This window comes from Spinacia oleracea, chromosome 5, assembly GCF_020520425.1.
Source record: "Spinacia oleracea cultivar Varoflay chromosome 5, BTI_SOV_V1, whole genome shotgun sequence".
NCBI classification, from domain to species: Eukaryota; Viridiplantae; Streptophyta; class Magnoliopsida; order Caryophyllales; family Amaranthaceae; genus Spinacia; species Spinacia oleracea.
In genome coordinates this window covers 103,191,737-103,213,901 of record NC_079491.1, presented here as the reverse complement: position 1 = coordinate 103,213,901, position 22,165 = coordinate 103,191,737, and the positions used below count along the sequence as shown (strand labels likewise).

The following is a 22,165-nucleotide window of genomic DNA, read 5'->3' as shown; positions in this document are numbered from 1 at the left end:
GGTATTACTTTTGTATGCAGGCTTGCTTTGTACTGTTTTTGTGAGGTCATCCTCGATCTTTATTCCTACATCGTAAACCCTCTTGAAGGTATCAAGGCCCAGGTATCTAAGATGTTGTTTATAAGCTGGGTCCAGGTTGTCAATGAATTTTTGGACCAATTTTGTTTCGGGAGGCCTATTGATTAGTTGGGCCGCTTGGTCCCTCCATCTAGCAAAGTAGGTAGTGAAACCTTCATTTTTCTTTTGGAAGAGGACTTCCAGCTCGCGCATGGTGACTTGAAAATCCATGTTCGACGAGTATTGCTTGATGAAGACATTGACAAAGTCCTCCCAAGTGGGGAAGAGCTTAGGGTCCTGGTGGTAGTACCATTTGAGTGGCACAGGTTCCAAGGACGAAGGAAAGGCAGGCAGATACATGGACTTGTCCACACCTTTCAAGTTCATGCCATTCACAAAGCTCAAGAGATGATCACGGGGATTGTCCGTGGCTTTGAACTTCGGTAAGTCGGATGAACTAAACTTTTCCGGTAGTTTGCCGGGAAAAGGTTCAGGATCGAGGGAGAAATACTTGCTCCCCATAGTTTGCTGCAGAACCATTTTTTCGATCTTCCTCTCGTTATCGAGGTCATGTTTGGCTTGCGCAGCCGCTAAGGATTCGTTTTCCATTTTCAGTTGATTCATAAGTAGGGTCATTTGGGTCATTTGGTCCCGCAGCTCTTCCATGGACATGTTTAAGGGTGCGAATCGAGGTTGGGGAATCGGAGATCCTTGAAAGGGGGAGTGATGGATGGAGCTTGGAGTTGCTAAACCTTGTGTTGGTGATGTATCTTCGAGACGTACTAACCTTTGATTTTCAGATGGACGCCAAGTGGAAGAACCAGCCCTATGCATAAGACAAGCTAAAGTTTAGGCCCAAAGTTAAGCATTACTTAGTCTAGACTTTTGACTCTTCCTATCGGTTTTCTATTCTCACTCTTGTTGGTATATTTTGGCTTTTCTTTTGGTCATTCTTTAGATTTTTGGAACACTTTCCCGTGTGACGTTCAAAGTTATTTTAATTAGCTTGCTCGGTTTTGGTGTCGAACATTGCCGTCATAGGAGGCCTAATGACGACATAAAGAGTCGTTTATTTTATAAGTCGTCCTTAGAATCGAGTGCTTTTTCATGCGTCCTCGTAGCAATTTTGTTACAAATTTTTTATTGCTACGTATATTTTGTGCGCGGGCACCGAGGCTGCGGTGCCTGGCCAAAAGGCCAAGCAGCAACTTCAGCGCCCAGCGCAGGGCGTGAAAATGTTTGGCGCCCAGCTAGGGGCGCTGAAAATGCGTCCCTGACTGGTACTCATATTCTGTTCGCGTATTATTTTTTGTACATGCGACTTAATTTTGCGTGCTTGCCTAATAACGTCCTTTACGCGTTGTGCAGCGTTGTGGGATCCGTCACAGGCCATCCTAGGCTTCGCTTATCTTTGTGGCGATAGCCCGGGGTCGCGGAATACGTATCTTGGTATAACTCTTTGGCCAATCGGTGTTTTATGAATGTTTGGGCAATTTTTAGGGTCGTTGGTTTTCTAGCGTTATTTGTCATACACAATCACAATATAATCACGTAATTCGATACACATAACTAACATTACAACATGAAGCAGAAATAATATGTCACGTAGTTTATGATAGGCTTCTATGGGTAATATTTGCGCCTGGCTTGGTACCGCTTCTATCGTGGATCCAACACATGCCCCGGTCGAGGTAGTGCATTCAACAGACGAATTTCGTCCCAAGAGGCCAATCACAATGTAAGCCAAGGGGGCATGCACCAATGAGAGGGACCTTAGTGGGCGAGGGATTGGGTTTGGGACGGGTGTACTACTAGCGACAAGTGCCGAGTGGACAACATTCGAAGCGTATGCACCCCCCGGTAGGCGATGGGTATCCTTAATCCCAACTCCCGAGATGAAATATGCCAAGGGAGCCGAGATTCGTTATGCGGTTCTGTCCGTTCACATTAATATGCTGATTTTCAGGTCGTCCCAACTTGATAAGGAAATAAACGCGAAGTAGGATCGTTTCACCCTTCGGCTATTTTGATTACCTACGAGCACGAGTATTTCATTAACGTTCCCCAGTGGAGTCGCCACTGTGAGGGGGTCAAAAAAGCGCGAGGCTAATGCATGACCTCGTCCCTCGTGGGCGTGACGTCGTCAGTTCAAGTGTAGTTAGATTTCCTGTGAGTTTACACCCAATCGACTAGTAATATAGGAGTCACCATTCAGTTTTTAACGACAATGAGAAAAACTGACAAAACCCGGTTATCGTGACATAAAGGTAGTGCAATTATGTTCGACCACGACGGCCATAGGTTCCCTTGTGATCCCTGGTGTGGGGATCGCTCAACGTACACCCGCAGGGCAGAGATTGAGAGTTCGGGGGACTGTAACTACCGAGAGGAGTGCTCATCGATAACTCCAGAGGCAGGTTATCCTTACTAGCTCAGCATAAATAATTGAAGGGACATGCGTTAACTATTAAACTATTCTGAATTGTTTATAGCAATATGCAACACATAATACTAAATCGATCGTGATTATCTTGTTTAGATTGATTTAAGGTACCTAGCATGATAGTTCAATTGTCCAAGGTATTATCTTTATTAGGCGTGATAGATCAATCAAATTAATAGTTTAACAATTTTATAAAGAGGTGATGAAAGCGATTAAATCATGCGAAGGGACACATTACGACGCACCCTTGAGAGGTGCGTCACGGTTCTCAGAAAACTAACCACTTGGCTTTGCTATTTCTCCTTTTATTTAACGAATCTCGGGTTTCTGAGCAGTGTTCCAGTATTTAGGCTTAATTCATCATCTACAAGGGACAGGATACGTTCTGTTCGACTTTTGGGTCGATTGCGACAGAACGCGGGATCAATTTCGTAGCGTGAGGCTTAGGCTTAGGGTTGGAGTCAATACTCAGATTATGAATTGTGTCCTTTTTTCGTCGATTATAAGGCTGTATTTATAGGGAAAGAGTTGGTGGAAAGATAGATCTTTAGAATCCGAACCCAAAGAGAATTCGGAGACAACACGTCCCAGGTATTTTCAGCGCCCAGGGCAGGGCGCCGAAGATTTTGGCGCCCAGACCCAGGCGTTGAAAATAGGGTCTGAGCCGAGCCTTTTGTCAGATTTGGACTCTTAATCACGGAGCTATTGAGACTTATCCGAGTTTCTTAGTGCGTATCAGCTTATGACGGAATGCGTCTGGTCCCGTTACGAACTCTGGGTTCGTTAGGAATTTAATTAATACGTAACTCTTATTTTTCGAATTATAACAGGAATAGAATTCCTTTGCCAATTCTGACAGATTTCTATCTTTTATGTCTTGCCACTTTTAACAACTACTTCTTACGACAGTTACCATTTTTAGCAGGTTTCTATAAATAGCAGTTTTGGCTGAAATGAAAAGGGTGATCGAGATTCGTTATTTTATAGGAGATGCGTTGCCAAGTGGAGATTTATGTTCTCATCATCGAACCTTCCCTTTCGGGAATGGGGACAAAAGTAGGTGTCTACAGGTGGCGACTCCTACAAAGTACAAAAATACAAAGGTTTCTAAAAAAAACCGCCCCGTAGGAAAGAGTAAACAAAACCGTCCTACAATTCTGGCGACTCCACTGGGGAGTTCCTGACTTCAACTTCGAAAACACGAGCAGACTTTGAGCATCCAGCGACTGATCTGCTTAAGTACTGGATGCCAGCACTGGCGCCAGGCGCAACCACCTGCGCCAAACGCCACTGCTTGCATCCAGGACAGTGGCTCACAGTGGCTTGTTGCCCACTTTTGCTCCAGTTTTCAAGTGGGAGTCAGTCTATTTCTGTACTTTGAAGGACGCTCCCAAACCTTTAGAACGAATGTCGAAAAACAAGCTTTTTAAATACAATATTCAAGTGCAATTTCAATTTTAAATTTCTAGGCATTTCATGCATTTTTCGAAAACCATATTTGTGCAAAACGAATTTCTACCTTGCCCAAACGGATGTGTTCTACATTCGGGCTAGCCCCGGGGCAACGAAATGGTGACTCTCCATACGGTTCCCGACCAAAGTGTGTGACCATTTTCGCGCCTACCGAAACTTGGCATTTGCTTGACATTCCCGATGTCAAGCATGGAGGTCGTCTGCCGACACACACGTCCCTTAGGCGGATGTGCAAGTTGTCGCCGGATCCGCCTCTTAGTCGAGTACCTTTTGACACCCAAGCTTGACCACTTGCATCATACAAAACTTAGACCGACCTTAGTAAAGGAAATAATGCCCTTGGTCCAAGTATGCATTCTATGTTAAGTCTAATAAATGCGGTTCAGTATTAATTAACAAGTTAATAATTCAGTGAGATCAAGTGAGCTGAATGCCTAGCTAGAGGCCGCTTCAGTTCAAGTGGAATTAATGATATTAATCCACAGCTTACTCTTGACTGAACCCGTAGGGTCACACAAATAGTACGTAAACGGATCAAGTATTTAATGGCATTAAATACTCTATCTATGGATATTCGGAATCGACAGATCTTGGTTTCAGTGGGAGCTGAGATCGTCACAGGCAAGAAATGAATACTCCGGAAACGATGATATTACCGGAAACGAAAATATGGATCGTATCGGAAATATAAATATTATCCAAGTCGTAGATGTTGCCGGAAACGGAAACATGGTACGTATCGGAAAATATTATCGGAAATGGAAATATTACCAGAATCGGAAATATTGCCGGAAACGGAAATATTGTCAGAATCGGAAATATTACCGGAATCGGAAAATAATTCCGGAAACGGAAATATTAAATATTTGTTCGAAACGGAAATTAATTCCGGAATCGGAAATGTTAAATATTGTTCGTATCGGAAATGAATTCCGGAATCGGAAATTTAATCGGAAGCGTATCGTACGAATAAGCATCGGACGAGGCCTGCCGGACGAGGGCCCAGCACGAAGCCAGGCCATCGCCCAGCAAGCCAAGCGCGCCACACAAACAGCCACGCCAGGCCCAGCGCAAGGCCAGGCCGTGGCAGCGCGCACAGCGCGCGCAGCGCGCGCGGGTGCTTGCGTGGGCTTGTGGCTCGCGCAGGCCTCGCTGCGTGGGCTGCTGCTCGCTCGCACGCATGGGCGGCCCATCGTGGCTGCCGTGTGTGTGTGCGTAAGTGTTTGTGTTCGTGCACGTTTCCTAAAACGTGCAGAGTTCGGTTAATGATTAAATTCCTAATTCTATTTGATAAATTAATTTAATTAGAGTTCTTGTAGGATTCTAGGTTTAATTAATTTGTATCTGAATAGGATTCCAATTCCCTTTCCATAACCCTATAAATATGTGGCCTGGGTTCACAATTTATAACGAGTTTTAAAAGTATTCAAAGTGAGTTTTTGAGAGAAAAATTCAGCCACACATCTTGCTCAAAAGTGCCGAAAATTCTAGTACCTTAAGGGCGATTCTAGTTGGTCAATCTTAAGGCGGATCCGGACGTGCTGTGGACTATCTACGGAGGGACGACACTTGGAGTCCTAAAGACTTGTTCTTGTTCGGTTCGGGCGCAGCTAGGGAGGGCACGCAACAAAGAGTATGCATCTAAATTATGCTATATGATTATGTGTAAATAATATGTAATCCTGGGTTAATGGTTGTTTCCGCATGATTTATGTAATATCATATGTATCATAACCTAACAATGGTATCACGAGCCCCTTATTATTTTCATAATCTAAATTGCATGAACATGGTTAAATATTACAAATTTGCAAGAATTAAAAGGGGTGATTAATTTTCGTAATTGTTAATTAATTGCAAATTGCGTTTATTTAATTATACGTACGCAGTTTTTCGGCAGTTTCTTCGTTACTCATCCAAATCGAGTGATTTTTGTGTCAATTCCGCATGTAAAAGGCATTCTAAAATTTTGACAAAAATAGTGTTTTTCTGCCGAACCCAGAATTCTCAAATTCGAAGCCTAACTATGACTTTTCGAAGGTTTTAGTTTTTCGAATGCAAAATTTCGTAAATTTAAGATGTTAAATTAAATATTTGCGATTCTTGTTGATAAATCTTGAATTTTTGATTGACCTACTGTATATGTTTAACAAGTTTGAATGCCTAGCCTTGTTAATTATGCAATCTAATTTGTAATTATGATTAATTTGTTGAAAATTAGAATAATTTAGAATTAATTTGATTTTCATAATTAATTATAATTTAATTAGAAACCTATGATTAAAAACCACCATAAAAATTGTAAATTTATGATAAATTTTAAATTTTTATGACCTAGACTTGAATCCATGTAAATCGGAAATCAATTGAATAATAAATTTTCGATTTTTTCGCCCTAAAATTATGAAATTAATATTATTTATTAATTTGTCATTAATTTTAAAATATAAATTTTAAATTTTTATGCGATTCGTTCATAAAACTTGCACGCACAAAGCAATGGACGCTTCGTGTTACCCTTAAGGGGTGTTGTATAGTGCGGGCATGCGACGACGAGCAAGGGAGCTCGTCGCCCGTGCGGCACGAATGCAATGGGCAAGGGCGTAGTGCACGAGCACAAGGCAGCAGCCCTGCCTTGTGTCGTGGGCCACGAGCAATGGACGAATGGGCATGGGCAAAGGGCGAGCCAAGGCAGTCGCGTGTGGGCAGCAAGCGAGCTGCGCCACAACGCGCACTGCCTCGCGCAAGAGCGCGCAGCCTCGCGCGCAGCGAGCGCAAGCTCGCGTGCCACGAGCGCTGCGCCCAGCGTTGCTCGCGCGCACAGCGAGCGATGTCGCGCGCCCAGCGAGCGATGGCTCGCGCGCACAGCGAGCGATGTCGCGCGCCCAGCGAGCGATGTCGCGCGCCCAGCGAGCGATGTCGCGCGCACAGCGAGCGATGGCTCGCGTGCGACGAGCGCTGGCGCGCGCGCAGCAAGCACCACAGCGTGCGATGGCTTGCGATGGAGATGCAGCAGCTATGCGACGAGCGCATGGGCTGCGCGCATATGGCCAGCAATGGCTGTATGCGTGCGGCCCATGGGCGTGCAACGCGTAGGGTGTTTGCGTTACGATTAGATCGCTTTGAATGTTTAATTTGAAAATTTCAGTTCACGTAATTTTAATTAATTTTAAAATTAATAATTTAAATTAGTTTCTTGGATTTTAATTTTGAATATTGTAATTATAATAAATGTTATTTATTCTAATTATTTTACTAAAATTAAAATCATGAATTAATTTAAATACGACTGAAATTAAATTAAACTTTTTGGATTCAATTATAAATTTATATGAGCTTTAAATTTTAATTAAATTTGTATGTTTCCGGTTAGACTAGAAATACATTTTTATGTTTAAAATTAGTAAAGCATATGAATTTATTGGTTTAAGTGGGAGCGCTTTTTAGTCATAAACTCTTGATTAGGTCTACAAATCCTTAAGGTTAAAACAACTTGATTAGAATTAATAAGGACTGAATAATTGGTAGATTATTGGTGCCCTTGATTAATTGCTGCAAATATTTACGTGATGCATAATGTGTTTTACTAACCAGCTATGTGGGCCATTCATGATAATGAATGGGTGAATGGTATATATTGTATATGTACTGTTTTGCAGGTTATGAAGTGACTAGTATGGCCCAAATAGGATAGAAAATATGGTCTGCGTACCATTAATTTGAATGTAATTGGTCTAAAGCACCAAAGTTATTTTTCAATTCAAATATGGTCTGCGAACCATCAAATAGTTGTAATTAGTTATAGCTTATCCTATTTGAAGAAAATGATGCCTCCCACGGAGATTTTCTAGACGGACTTTGAAGTTAAAGCTTCAAGATGAAGTCGGGCCATACTAGATCATAAATATCTTATGCATGTTTTAAGTTATTTATTGTTTTTAAATATGTCTTAAAATGCATGAGATCAAAAGCTTGATTATGTTGCATGATTAAGGATTTTAGTTCACTTAAAATCTAACCAACATAGTAAGAGCCTTAAGTTCCAAACTTAAAAATTGAGTTAAAAGGTGCCATGCCAAAATATACACTTGCTTGGATATCCTTTACATCAATCTAGTAATAGTTTTCGCTCAGCGAGGTGTTACTTATTGGTCCTAAAGGGGCAAGGTACACAAATAATTGTGAGTACATGTTAGTTTTGGTGAAACTCAACGATATAAGTAAGGAGTCCTTTTATGTCGTGGCAAAATCGATAGGTTTACCTAATAAGTTCTTAGACGTACCTATCAACCAAGAATAGTTTCTAGACTATTAGCAAAAGGCTTTTGCTTACCTAAGATGTTCTAGGATTAAGTCGACAAACTGTGCTTAGTTCTTCAATGATTTTAGGATCTTGGAATCATTTTATTCACACCTGCCGGAACACATAACTTGAATAAAATGCTTAATAAACATTGAATTATGCATGTATGCTAGAATTTAAGTTTATTAAGAGAAACTGTGAATGGTTATTTATTTGTTTATTCTTTTCAATTGTAGTTTTAATATGGCAAACAACAATCAAAACATCATCATGGGTTCTGAGCTTATGGTCAAGCTGAACCTGACAAATTTTCTTGAATGGGAAGCTAAGCTAGTTGAAATAGTCAAACTCAATGGACTTGAGTATGTACTGTCACATCCCATGCCAAGCTACTATGCCAGAGACATGACCCCTGAGAGATTTTACGCCTGGGATGCGGATCTCAAAAAGGTTATGAGTCTCATGCTGAACAATATCCCTGATGATTGGGCTAAAAGGTTTGTAGCCTATGAACCTTTTACGCTCATCAAGAATCTGAGGGATATCTGTCGTGGAAGTACGGAGGACAGGGACCTGAACGTCCATGAGTTGATTGAATCAATGTCTGGTCTAAAGGTTAGTTCTCCCAACAGGTGTTATAGGATGGAGGTCCAAGAAACACATGTTCAGCTCCTTCGCACTAAACAGAGGGTAGGCGTCCCACTGAGGTTCCATGTGGATCTTATGTGTTCATATTTTGATCGCCTAAGTCTACTAGGAACACCAATAAGCGAAAGGATGGCAGTCTCTGTCTTGCTCAATTCACTACACAGTGGGTTTGGTCGCTTCAAGCAACTATACCTAAGTGAACCAAGAGAAGAAACAGTTGCAGAATTTGTTCACCTTGTCAGAAAGGCTGAAATAATACTGGACTGTGAAGCCAAAGATTTACTCAAGGCTAGAAAGAGACCATTCAAGAAAGGTGGAAAGTCCAAGGGCAATGCTAAATCAAAGCAGGACAAGTCCACATCAAGCTGTCTTTATTGTGATGGAATAGGCCATTACAAAAGAGAATGTCCAAAGCTAAAGGAAGATCAGAAGAACGGAACAGTCGTTCCATCTTCAGGTATTTTCGTTATAGACTTTATACTTGCTAATTCAACTTCTTGGGTATTAGATACAGGTTGTGGCTCACACTTATGTTCCAATCCACAGGGACTAAGAAGAAGTAGAAAGTTAAGCAAGGGTGAAGTCGACCTACGAGTGGGAAATGGAGCACGGATTGTTGCATTAGCTGTAGGAACTTACTATTTGTCGTTGCCCTCCGGGCTAGTTTTGGAACTGGAAGAATGTTTCCATGTTCCAAGTCTTACTAAAAACATCATTTCAGTTTCTTGCTTAGATGCTAAGGGATTTTCCTTTTTAATAAAAGACAATAGTTGTTCGTTTTATTTTAAAGAGATGTTTTATGGATCTGCTAGATTAGTCAATGGACTTTATTTATTAGATCACGACAAACAAGTATATAACATAAATACCAAAAAGGCCAAAAAGGATGATTCAGATCTCACCTATCTGTGGCATTGTCGATTAGGCCATATAAACTTGAAACGCTTAGAAAGACTTCAAAAGGAAGGAATTCTAGAGCCATTTGACTTAGAGGATTATGGTAAATGCGAATCATGTTTACTTGGCAAAATGACAAAGCAACCTTTCTCTAAAGTTGGAGAAAGAGCAAATGAACTATTGGGTTTAATCCATACAGATGTATGTGGACCAATGAGTACAAATGCTAGAGGTGGTTTCAGCTACTTTATCACTTTCACTGATGACTTCAGTAGGTATGGTTATGTCTACCTAATGAAGCATAAGTCTGAATCCTTTGACAAATTCAAGGAATTTCAGAGTGAAGTAGAGAATCAATTAGGCAAGAAGATTAAAGCACTGCGGTCTGATAGAGGCGGTGAATATCTGAGCTATGAATTTGATGACCATCTGAAAGAATGTGGAATTCTATCAGAGTTGACTCCTCCTGGAACACCACAATGGAACGGTGTGTCGGAACGGAGGAACAGAACCTTGCTAGACATGGTCAGGTCAATGATGGGTCAGGCCGAACTTCCATTAGAATTTTGGGGACATGCACTAAATACAGCTGCACTCACTATAAATAGAGCTCCGTCTAAAGCTGTCGAAAAGACTCCATACGAATTATGGTTTGGAAAGCCTCCAAATGTGTCTTTTCTTAAGATTTGGGGATGTGAAGTATACGTCAAACGATTAATTTCAGACAAACTTCATCCAAAATCTGACAAATGTATCCTTGTGGGCTATCCAAAGGAAACAAAGGGGTATTACTTCTACAATACATCTGAGAACAAAGTGTTTGTTGCTCGAGATAGTGTCTTTTTGGAGAAAGATCACATTTCCAAAATGACAAGTGGGAGAAAAATAGACCTCGAAGAAATTCGAGTCGAACAACAAACTCTAGAGAATGCTCAAGATGACATTCAGGATGAAACTCAGAGATCTTTAGAAGAATCTGGTGAGAATCATGGTCAATCTAGAAATGTTGCCCCGCGTAGATCGCAAAGATATAGATCTCAACCGGAAAGGTACTTAGGTATTTTGACGAACGAGAGCTATGACGTTCTATTACTTGAAAGTGATGAACCTGCGACTTACAAACAAGCTATGACGAGCCCTATCTCCAAGCAATGGCAAGAAGCCATGCAATCTGAATTAGACTCCATGTCTGAAAACCAAGTATGGGATTTGGTCGATTTGCCAGATGGCTACCAAGCCATTGGAAGCAAATGGGTTTTCAAACTGAAAAAGGACAAGGATGGGAAACTTGAAGTTTTCAAAGCTAGATTGGTTGCAAAAGGTTACAGGCAAGTCCACGGTGTGGATTACGATGAAACCTTTTCACCAGTTGCAATGCTAAAGTCTATTCGAATAATGTTAGCAATCGCTGCATATTACGATTACGAAATATGGCAGATGGATGTCAAAACTGCTTTCTTAAACGGCGTTTTAACAGAAACTGTGTTTATGACACAGCCTCAAGGTTTTGAGGATCCAAAGAATGCTAAAAAGGTATGCAAGCTAAAGAAGTCAATCTACGGATTGATGCAGGCATCCAGGAGCTGGAATATACGTTTTGATGAAGCAGTCAGTGACTTTGGTTTCATCAAGAACGCAGACGAATCTTGTGTATACAAGAAGGTCAGTGGGAGCAAAATTGCTTTCCTAGTATTATATGTCGACGACATATTACTTATCGGAAATGACATTCCTATGTTGAACTCTGTCAAGATTTGGCTTGGGAAATGTTTTTCGATGAAGGATCTAGGAGAAGCACAGTACATATTGGGCATCAAGATTTACAGAGATAGATCTAAAAGGATGATTGGACTTAGTCAAAGCACTTATATCAATAAGGTGCTTGATAGGTTCAAGATGGCGGACTCCAAGCGAGGCTACCTACCCATGTCTCATGGAATGACTCTAAGCAAGACTCAGTGCCCAAAAACACTTGATGAGCGTAGACGAATGAATGGGATTCCATATGAATCATTAATTGGTTCAATAATGTATGCTATGATATGTACACGCCCGGATGTTGCGTACGCACTCACTGCTACGAGCAGATACCAGTCAGACCCAGGAGAGGCGCATTGGACTGCTGCCAAGAACATTCTGAAGTACCTGAAAAGGCACAAAGATGACTTCCTGGTCTATGGTGGAGATGATGAATTAATTGTTAAAGGCTATACGGACGCAAGTTTCCAAACCGACAAAGATGATTTCAGATCACAATCTGGGTTTGTCTTCTGCCTCAACGGAGGAGCAGTAAGCTGGAAAAGTGCTAAGCGAAGCACCATTGCGGATTCTACAACTGAAGCGGAGTACATTGCTGCACATGAAGCAGCAAAGGAAGCTATATGGCTAAGGAAGTTCATAGGTGAACTTGGTGTAGTCCCCTCCATTAAAGGACCAATAGCCCTGTATTGTGATAATAACGGAGCTATTGCACAGGCAAAAGAGCCTAGACACCACCAGAGAATCAAGCATGTACTTCGTAGATTTCACCTTCTACGAGAGTTCGTTGAAAGAAAAGAAGTCGAGATAAGCAAAATTGGAACTGATGACAACATATCAGGTCCATTAACTAAACCTCTGCCGCAAGCGAAGCACAACTCGCACACTGCAGCTATGGGAATCAAGCATATTGGAGAATGGCTTTGATGTCTCTGTTTAATGTTTTAAAGTTTTAGAGTTTAAATCTTTGTAAAACATTATTGGTTAATCATTCACAATAAATGAAATGAATTCATTTTTCCATTTAATTTGTGGTTTATTAAATGATGAGTCCCTTCAATTTGACGATATATTCAAGATAGACTGTCAGGACCAGTCCTGTGACTAAGAAATGTCTATCAAGTGAACTTGAATGTCAAAAGTTGAAAATGGTCCCTAGTCGGAGTTTTCTATAAAATTGGACGCATAGAAAACGTTAGACGATTAGAATGCAAGATGACTAGTAGTTCTGTTTCTTGAACTATGTGGACATGGCAATGTCATAATCATTTGCATAGATACTTACTTTGGGAAGACTAGTATCGGACAAGACCTATGAAACTTTACTGTAAGAGATAAAAATCTGTCATAAGTAAATTTCATTAAATTATTAGACACTAAATCCTCAATACCTGAGTGATTTGAGATTACTTGTTTGAGAACTGGTTGCTTTGACGTTGACCAACCGTCGCACCGTAAAAGGAGGCTATAAAGGCAACACTCAGGTAATCACCTATCAAACGAAGTCTAATCTCAAGATCGCAAGATTGGGATTGTCCTCCCATAAATCGGGATGAGATGCTTAAAAGTTGTACAAGGCCACTTGGAGAGCTAGAAACTGTGAAATGCATGGCCGTGCTCGGATGAATCATAGGATATGATTATCTGTTTATTTGATCAGTTGAACTCTGAAACCGAGGAACACCTCTGGACATAATAAGGATGACAACTCTTACCTTATGTTCAAGAGCAAGCATCGAGCGACGAAGGAATTAGGAAATGCACACTTGTCCCTAAGGACAAGTGGGAGACTGAAGGAAATAATGCCCTTGGTCCAAGTATGCATTCTATGTTAAGTCTAATAAATGCGGTTCAGTATTAATTAACAAGTTAATAATTCAGTGAGATCAAGTGAGCTGAATGCCTAGCTAAAGGCCGCTTCAGTTCAAGTGGAATTAATGATATTAATCCACAGCTTACTCTTGACTGAACCCGTAGGGTCACACAAATAGTACGTAAACGGATCAAGTATTTAATGGCATTAAATACTCTATCTATGGATATTCGGAATCGACGGATCTTGGTTTCAGTGGGAGCTGAGATCGTCACAGGCAAGAAATGAATACTCCGGAAACGATGATATTACCGGAAACGGAAATATGGATCGTATCGGAAATATAAATATTATCCAAGTCGTAGATGTTGCCGGAAACGGAAACATGGTACGTATCGGAAAATATTATCGGAAATGGAAATATTACCAGAATCGGAAATATTGCCGGAAACGGAAATATTGTCAGAATCGGAAATATTACCGGAATCGGAAAATAATTCCGGAAACGGAAATATTAAATATTTGTTCGAAACGAAAATTAATTCCGGAATCGGAAATGTTAAATATTGTTCGTATCGGAAATGAATTCCGGAATCGGAAATTTAATCGGAAGCGTATCGTACGAATAAGCATCGGACGAGGCCTGCCGGACGAGGGCCCAGCACGAAGCCAGGCCATCGCCCAGCAAGCCAAGCGCGCCACACAAACAGCCACGCCAGGCCCAGCGCAAGGCCAGGCCCAGCAGGCCGTGGCAGCGCGCACAGCGCGCGCAGCGCGCGCGGGTGCTTGCGTGGGCTTGTGGCTCGCGCAGGCCTCGCTGCGTGGGCTGCTGCTCGCACGCACGCATGGGCGGCCCATCGTGGCTGCCGTGTGTGTGTGCGTAAGTGTTTGTGTTCGTGCACGTTTCCTAAAACGTGCAGAGTTCGGTTAATGATTAAATTCCTAATTCTATTTGATAAATTAATTAAATTAGAGTTCTTGTAGGATTCTAGGTTTAATTAATTTGTATCTGAATAGGATTCCAATTCCCTTTCCATAACCCTATAAATATGTGGCCTGGGTTCACAATTTATAACGAGTTTTAAAAGTATTCAAAGTGAGTTTTTGAGAGAAAAATTCAGCCACACATCTTGCTCAAAAGTGCCGAAAATTCTAGTACCTTAAGGGCGATTCTAGTTGGTCAATCTTAAGGCGGATCCGGACGTGCTGTGGACTATCTACGGAGGGACGACACTTGGAGTCCTAAAGACTTGTTCTTGTTCGGTTCGGGCGCAGCTAGGGAGGGCACGCAACAAAGAGTATGCATCTAAATTATGCTATATGATTATGTGTAAATAATATGTAATCCTGGGTTAATGGTTGTTTCCGCATGATTTATGTAATATCATATGTATCATAACCTAACACTTAGGTACGTTGAGAACTTTGCATGTCGCATTCATATCCATGATTAGTGTGAAAACATGCTACTTGTGCATTGTGTGGGCGTCTTTGCATGCATGAATGGCTAACCTCGAGTTCTAGCTTGCCAAAACCCATTTGCCTCCAACTAGGAAACCAACCCCCAGGAGCATCATTCAAGCCTCATGCATCTAAAATCGCCGATTTAAGGTCTTTTAGGAGTGCCACTCCATTTGATTCAAAACCCTTAAACACGCCTCACGCACAAATGCCAAATTTCAAAATTCAATCCAACGGCGTCATAATGCCGGATTTTCTAGTCCAAATTCCGAGTTTCAATTTCAAATTCAATCCAACGGCGTCATAATGTCGGATTTTCTAGTCCAAATTTCATGTTTCAATTTCAAAATTCAAATCCAACGGCGTCATAATGCCGGATTTTCTAGTTCAAATTTCAAGTTTCAATTTCAAAATTCAAATCCAACGGCGTCATAACGCCGGATTTTCTAGTCCAAATTCCGAGTTTCAAATTTCAAATTCAATCCAACGGCGACATAATGCCGGATTTTCCAATTCAAATTTCCAATTTCAAGTTCAAATCCAACGGCGACATAATGCCGGATTTTCCAATTCAAATTTCCAAGTTTCAAATCCAAATTCAAATCCAACGGTGACATAATGCCGGATTTTCTAGTCCAAACTTCAATTTTCACGTTCAAAACTCAAATCCAACGGCGTCATAATGCCGGATTCTGTAGTTCAAACATTCGAGTCTTCAAACCTCAAATACAAGTTGCCAATTCCAATCTCAAAACCTCAAGTTCCAAATCCATGTCGTCGTAATGCCGACTTTTCCATTCCATATTCCAAACCTCAAGCTCAAAATTCCTATATTCAATCTTTCAAATCTCAAGTCCCATAAACTTTCCAATTCCAAATCCATGATGGCGTAATGCCAGATTTTCCTCATTTAATTTCAAATTCAAAATTCCATGATCAAACACTTCAAAATTCCAAGTCCACGGCGGCATGATGCCAGACTTTCCAAATTTCAAATCCAATTCCAAATCCATGATGGCGCGATGCCGGAATATTCAAATTCAAACATCTCATGTTCTATACAAAAGTGCCTCTTTCCCATTTCAATGTTCAAACTTCGAATCAAATTCAAACTTCAAACTCATCTTCAAGCTACAAAAAGTCCTTGCCTTCCGTTGCTCCCAAATACAAATTCGAAAATATTTCCAATGGGTTGAAAATCCCTTGAAATAGTACAAACTCAAATTCTATCATGGGTTGAAACTCCCCAGAAATAAAACAAGTTCAAAATTCCTATTCGATGGGTTGAAACTCCCCTGAAATAATACAAATTCGATTCCTCAAAACATTTCCATTGGGTTGAAACTCCCCTGAAATAATACAAATTCGATTCCTCAAAACATTTCCATTGGGTTGAAAATCCCCTGAAATAGTACAAATCCAATTTCCTCATTCTATGATGGGTTGAAAATCCCTTGAAATAATACAAGTCCAAATTTGAATGGGTTGAAATCCCCTTAAAATACTTCAACCGGTTGAAATCCCCCTAAAATCTTTCGAAACTCAACGGGTAGAAACTCCCCAGAAATAATACAAGTTCAAAATTCTATTCGATGGGTTGAAATTCCCCTAAAATACTCCAAGATCCAATGGGTTGAAATTCCCCTAAAATATTGACGGGTTGAAATTCCCTTGAAACAATACAAAATCAATTCCCTTTCGATCGGGTTGAAATTCCCTTGAAATAATACAAAATTCAATCTCCTAATACAAGTCCAATTTCCAAATTTCCAATGGGTTGAAATTCCCCTAAAATAGTCCAAGTTCCAATAGGTCGAAATCCCATTTTCGATATTCCAAGTTCTAGTACAAGGAGAAAGCCTCCACAAAAGAATGAAGCTCCTTTGAAATATTTCCAACGGGTCGCAAATCTTGAATACAAATACAAAATTCAAAATCCCGAATCTTCGAAGTGGCACTTAGAGTCAAGTCTAGGTCGCATTCATTGCATGCATATCATATCATGTGTCGGGAAGTTCAAGTTCTAAATTATGTCATGTGTCCTAAATAGGAGTCCAAAGATCCAGTGGGTTCGCCGAAGAGGGGAAAGGTTGAAGAGAACTCCATCAGCCCTAGCCTCACTCATAGCCGGTATCGAGCAAGAAGTCAGCTCACCTTCTACAAATTAAGCTTCAAGTCACTAGTACAAAAGTGACCATAGGTAACACCAAATGGTAACACTTTTAAAGTTGTAAAATTATTCAATGTATAAGTAGCACTTTGGTAACATTTTAATTTTAGGTAACACTAATTTATAACACTTAATATTAGGTAACACCAATTTGTAACACTTTAATAAACGGTAACACTACTTTGTAACACTTTAGTATTACGTAACACTAATGTGTAACACTTTTAAATTTCAATACGGAGTATCTTAATTCACTAACATTTGTTGACAACTTTTTTTTATACTTGTTGAGTTTGTGTACAGCAAGAAATTAGGGAAGGTAAGACTAGGCCCACGTAAATTAGTTTTAACTTCCCTTATTAAACAAAAATTGAAAGACAAAATGGAAAATTGCCTTGAAACACTTCTCCGTCCTCCACCTCTCATCTCTTTGTTTTTTCCATCTTTCGTCCTCCATCTTTCATTCATACAACAATTGCTTCACCCTTGCAAGTTCTTTCATACTTTATTTTTTAGAATAACTCAATCCAACAACTTTGCATCGTTCTTTCATATTCTTCCAGAATATAAGGGCTTTGATTTTTTATTTTTCAAACCCTAAGTTATGTAAGTTCAATTATCTCGTAATTCTTATTTTACTAATTTAAGCTTTTAGAAGTTTGATTGCTTCACAATTGTAAATTGTTTTGTTTATGTTGATCGGAAGAGGGAAATTTCATTGAATGAACGCTTCTAATTTTACGTTTCATCGAATTCGCGCTTCCAACTTTGTGGTCTTAATATTGCTCTTGATCGTGGTCTTGATTGGGTTTTATCGAATTTGCAGGGTTCCAAATTCAGGTACTTTCTGATTTGTGGTGGGTGTTCTCAAATTTTTTTTGGTTATTTAATACTTGATTTTCACGATTTCTATGAATTGTTAAAAACTAGATTATATTGTTAATTTTTTGTGATTTTTTGATTTGGTATTTAGAATGCCTTCACCTCGAATTGGGTTTTCCAGAAGGAGTATAATTTGTGGGTTCTTGTTCAAAACTACATTTTCTGGTATAATTCGAGAAGGAGGAATATAGTTTGTGGTTTCACTTTGCCTGGTTGCTGATTGTGAGTCTGTGTGTGTTGGTTTGGTATGGTTGCTGACTGTGAGTCTGTGTGTTTGATTTGCAAATACTACTTCTTGGAGCAGGTTAATGTATGTGCTCATTACTCATCTGCAAAGTCTGCTAGCATATTCAATTTTTTTTTATATGTGAAGATTGTTGTTAGATAGGTCTATAAAGTTGGGCTTTCTTAAAGGAGAAACTTTTGTGTAAGACCGCCTTACGGTAAGACCGCCTTGTTGGCAGCCATGTTGGCAGCCATGTTGGCGCATATGCTGACGCCATGCTGACGTCATCATGTATTTTTTTCGGACTTTTTTTTTTTCAAATTTTTTTTTTTTTTTTTTCAAAAAAAAAAAATTCATTTTTTTTCCAAGCTTAACTAATTGTACTTCAAACTTAACTAATTGTACTTCAGACTTAACTAATTGGATTTCAAACTTAACTAAATGGAGGTCAGACTTAACTAATTGGATATCAGGCTTAAATTATTTTTTCCCAAAAAAAAAGTCAATTTTTAACTTTTTTTTTGGTACTAAGTAAACTAGTGTAAAACATAACTAAAAGTAACAAAATCATAACTAATTGAATAACAAAATAGTTAAGGTATAAAAACAAATAGTTAAACTTATGAATCGAATAGTTATTATTTTTAAACAAACTTATTATTAACTAAAACTCATAAAATCTTAACTAATTAGTTGCAATTCTTAACTAATTGATTTCAATGCTTAACTAATTGGTTTCATTGCTTAACTAATTGGTTCAGTGCTTAACTAATTGGTTTCGTTGCTTAACTAATTGAATGTCAAGCTTAACTAATTCAATTTCAGGCTTAACTAATTTTATTTCAGGCTTGTAATTTTATTTCAATTTTATTTCGTTTTTTTTTCGAAAAATAAGTTTTTCGATTTTTTTGTTACTAACTAAACTAGTGTAAAACATATCTAAAAGTAATAAAATCATAACTAATTGAATAAAAAAATAGTTAAGATACAAAGATAAATAGTTAAACTTATGTGTCGAATAGGTATTATTTTTAAACAAACTCATTGTTAACTGAAACTCATAAAATCTTAACTAATTGCTTTCATTGCATAATTAATTGGTTCCGTTGCATAACTAATTGGTTCCGTTGAATAACTAATTGGTTTCGTTGCGTAACTAATTCAATTTCAGACTTAACTAATTGGTTTCAGTGGTTAACTAATTATATCCAGCGCATAACTAATTGGTTCCAGTGCTTCACTAATAGGAGTAGGTTCCAGTGCTTCATTATTTTGTTACATTGTTTAACTAATTTGCTACATTGCTTAACTTATTAATTTCATTTTTTTAACTAACTGGATCCAATGTTTAACTAATTAGTTTTAATGAACTCAAAATATCTTAACTAAAACCAAGAAAATTGTAACTTAAACTCCTGAAATCATAACTAAAACTCGAAAAATCTTAACTAATACTTCTAAAATTTTCTATACTAAAATCCATACTAAAACTCAAAAAAACTTAACTAAAACCAAGAAATTTGTAATTAAAACTTTAAAAATCTTAACTAAAACTTATATTATTCTTAACTAAAACAAAAAGGTTCCGAACTAATTATTTCAAACTAATATGAATTTAATTATAGCTAAAATGAAATTATTTTTAAATAAAACGGAAATATTCTTAACTAAATATAACAAAAATGTAACTAAGATGAAATTATTCTTAACTAAAACCAATTGAATCATGACTAATATAAATGAATAAAATTGTTCACATTTACAATACAGATTTGGAAATTAAACTACATTTCTTTGCAATTTTGCCATCTTGCCCTGTCTCACTCCTCTCCATACCGCCTGCAGGCATCAGCAATCAAACACAATATTTCTGCCCCTGCATTTTCTTCCAACTGAACCAGGACCATCAGACCAAGCAGACCTGCAACAAACTGCAGTATTAGAGATTCAGAGGCACCTGAAAACACACTGAACAAGAGCACAAACAACAGAAAACAGTCAGAGAAGATAGAGCAGACGAGCATCTCATCCGAACCAACAGCAAGGCGAAGGGGTACTTTGGCTAAAACTAAATCAAACCAGAACAGGCATCCTCCATTACACACTGCTAAACATTAAAGTCAAAAAGCTGCATAAGCATTTAGAATAGACATTCATTGAGAGCAACATCAACATAGACAAAAACTAAACAAAATGTACATAAGAAAGCATGACAATATTGCTAAGAATAAAAAATGCTACCTAATCATATAAGCATCAGCAGCAAGAGCTAGCAAAGCTATAAACTAGCATATATCTCTTCCTAGCCAATAATAACATTGAATTCTAAACAAAAAGCGCAAAGAAGAGCATAACAATATTGCAACAAATCAACAATGCAACCTATTCGTATAATACAAAATAAATCTATTGGAGATGGCAATGTGAAATCAAAAAACTAAATTGTAAAATAAAAAACCTAAAAGAATTGGAACATCAAAAACCTAAACTAAATACTTACTCCATTGATTGATGTAATCTTGTTTATGATCAACAAAATTAATAAAAAATCATCGAAAATTGACGAGAAATAGTCAAACAGAGAAACAATTTCGAATAAACTCAAATTCTTACGATCGCAAAATCAATCAATCACAGTTATGAACAACATCAACTGATCGTCGATTGATTCGTCGCATATGAACAACAAACATGATATTAATTTAATTAAAAAACGTCCGAATCAACAAAATTGTTTACCGATTTTCCTGAACATCGCACATCGCCGCTGCTCGTCGGCCACCAAATTCGCCGTCGCTCTTCTCCTTCCTCTCTCGCTGCGAAACCCTAACATTGCCTCGCCACCTCTGCTCCCCGCGGCTCTTCAAGTCCGGTCGATATCCTACGACGACCTTCGCCGTCTCTTCTATGATGAGGAAGAGAGAGAAAATGTGATAATTTTATACATCCTGAGAAACTTTCTCAAATCAGTCTCCGCGGGGCTCCTCCTTCCACCGCCACCGCCACCGTTACATTCTCAAATCTTCGCCGGCGAAGGAGAAGCAGCGACTTTAGCAGCTTAGTCATGGAGAGAGAGGAAGGGAGCGAGTGTTTAGGAGAGAGAGAGGGAGACACGGATTGTTTAGGAGGGTGAAAGAATGAATTAGGTTTAGGAAAATGAGAAGAAAAATAAGATTATATATTGCTGATGTCAGCAATTGTGTGGCAGTTACGTGGCAAGTTAAGTGCCATCAAAGCGGTCTTTCTCGTAAGACCGTCTTTTCTAAAAGTTTGTATTCTTAAAAAGCAATTTTTACTACTGAATGTATTGTCACATGGATTTAGTTTTCTTGGATGCAATATGCATACTTTTCTTACTGACTTATTGGTGGTATCATTATTTTTATCTAACAAAGCAATAATAGAGGTCCCTTAGTATCTCAAGTGACTGTCTATTCTGTGTTATCTAATACAAAATCATGGTGGGTTTGAGGCAAAGACAATGGTAAATATCTCTATATACTACAGGCACCAGTGTCTGTATCAACCACCACACATGTGGTGCCAATGGTGGGATGAGCTCTTCCTCTAAAACATCTGCAGCTCGGCTTGTTGGCTTCAGTTTTGTTCAAGGATATAGATTATTTTGACGTGAGTTTTTACAACAATCATTACATTAAAGATATTATGACATTATTAATCTTGTAATCTCTCACCCACTCTTATTTGCAGGTTTCAGGAGAAAATGGAAGGATTTCTGGCAAAAGCTTTTGCAGAAATGGCGCGTTTTCTCTAAGTAGAGCTAAGAACACCATATGTGTCTTTAGTATGTGTGAAAAGCTAATTGCGTTCCTTAAAAAGCTAGTTTCCAAAGTCGAAAGTTGGTGCCTTTTCTTTTAACAAAACAGATAGAAGACTGGCATGAACCAACCTTCATATTTTATATTATGTTGATTCCATATCATATATAGGGAGTAGAGAATTTCTTTTGATTACCGTAGACACCAGTAGTACACGGAATAGAGAATTTCCTTTTATCATTGTAGACACCAGTA

General features: G+C 38.9%; 1 long non-coding RNA gene across 1 annotated transcript; it reads right to left on the bottom strand.

Moving 5' to 3' along the window:
• Positions 1-19,741: 19,741 nt before the first annotated feature.
• LOC130460742 (uncharacterized) lies at positions 19,742-21,009 on the bottom strand. The gene is made up of 2 exons (XR_008920840.1): positions 20,871-21,009; positions 19,742-20,052 (listed from the first exon to the last, which is right to left on the bottom strand). It is a non-coding gene; the product is annotated as an uncharacterized lncRNA (long non-coding RNA).
• Between the last annotated feature and the right edge of the window lie 1,156 nt (positions 21,010-22,165).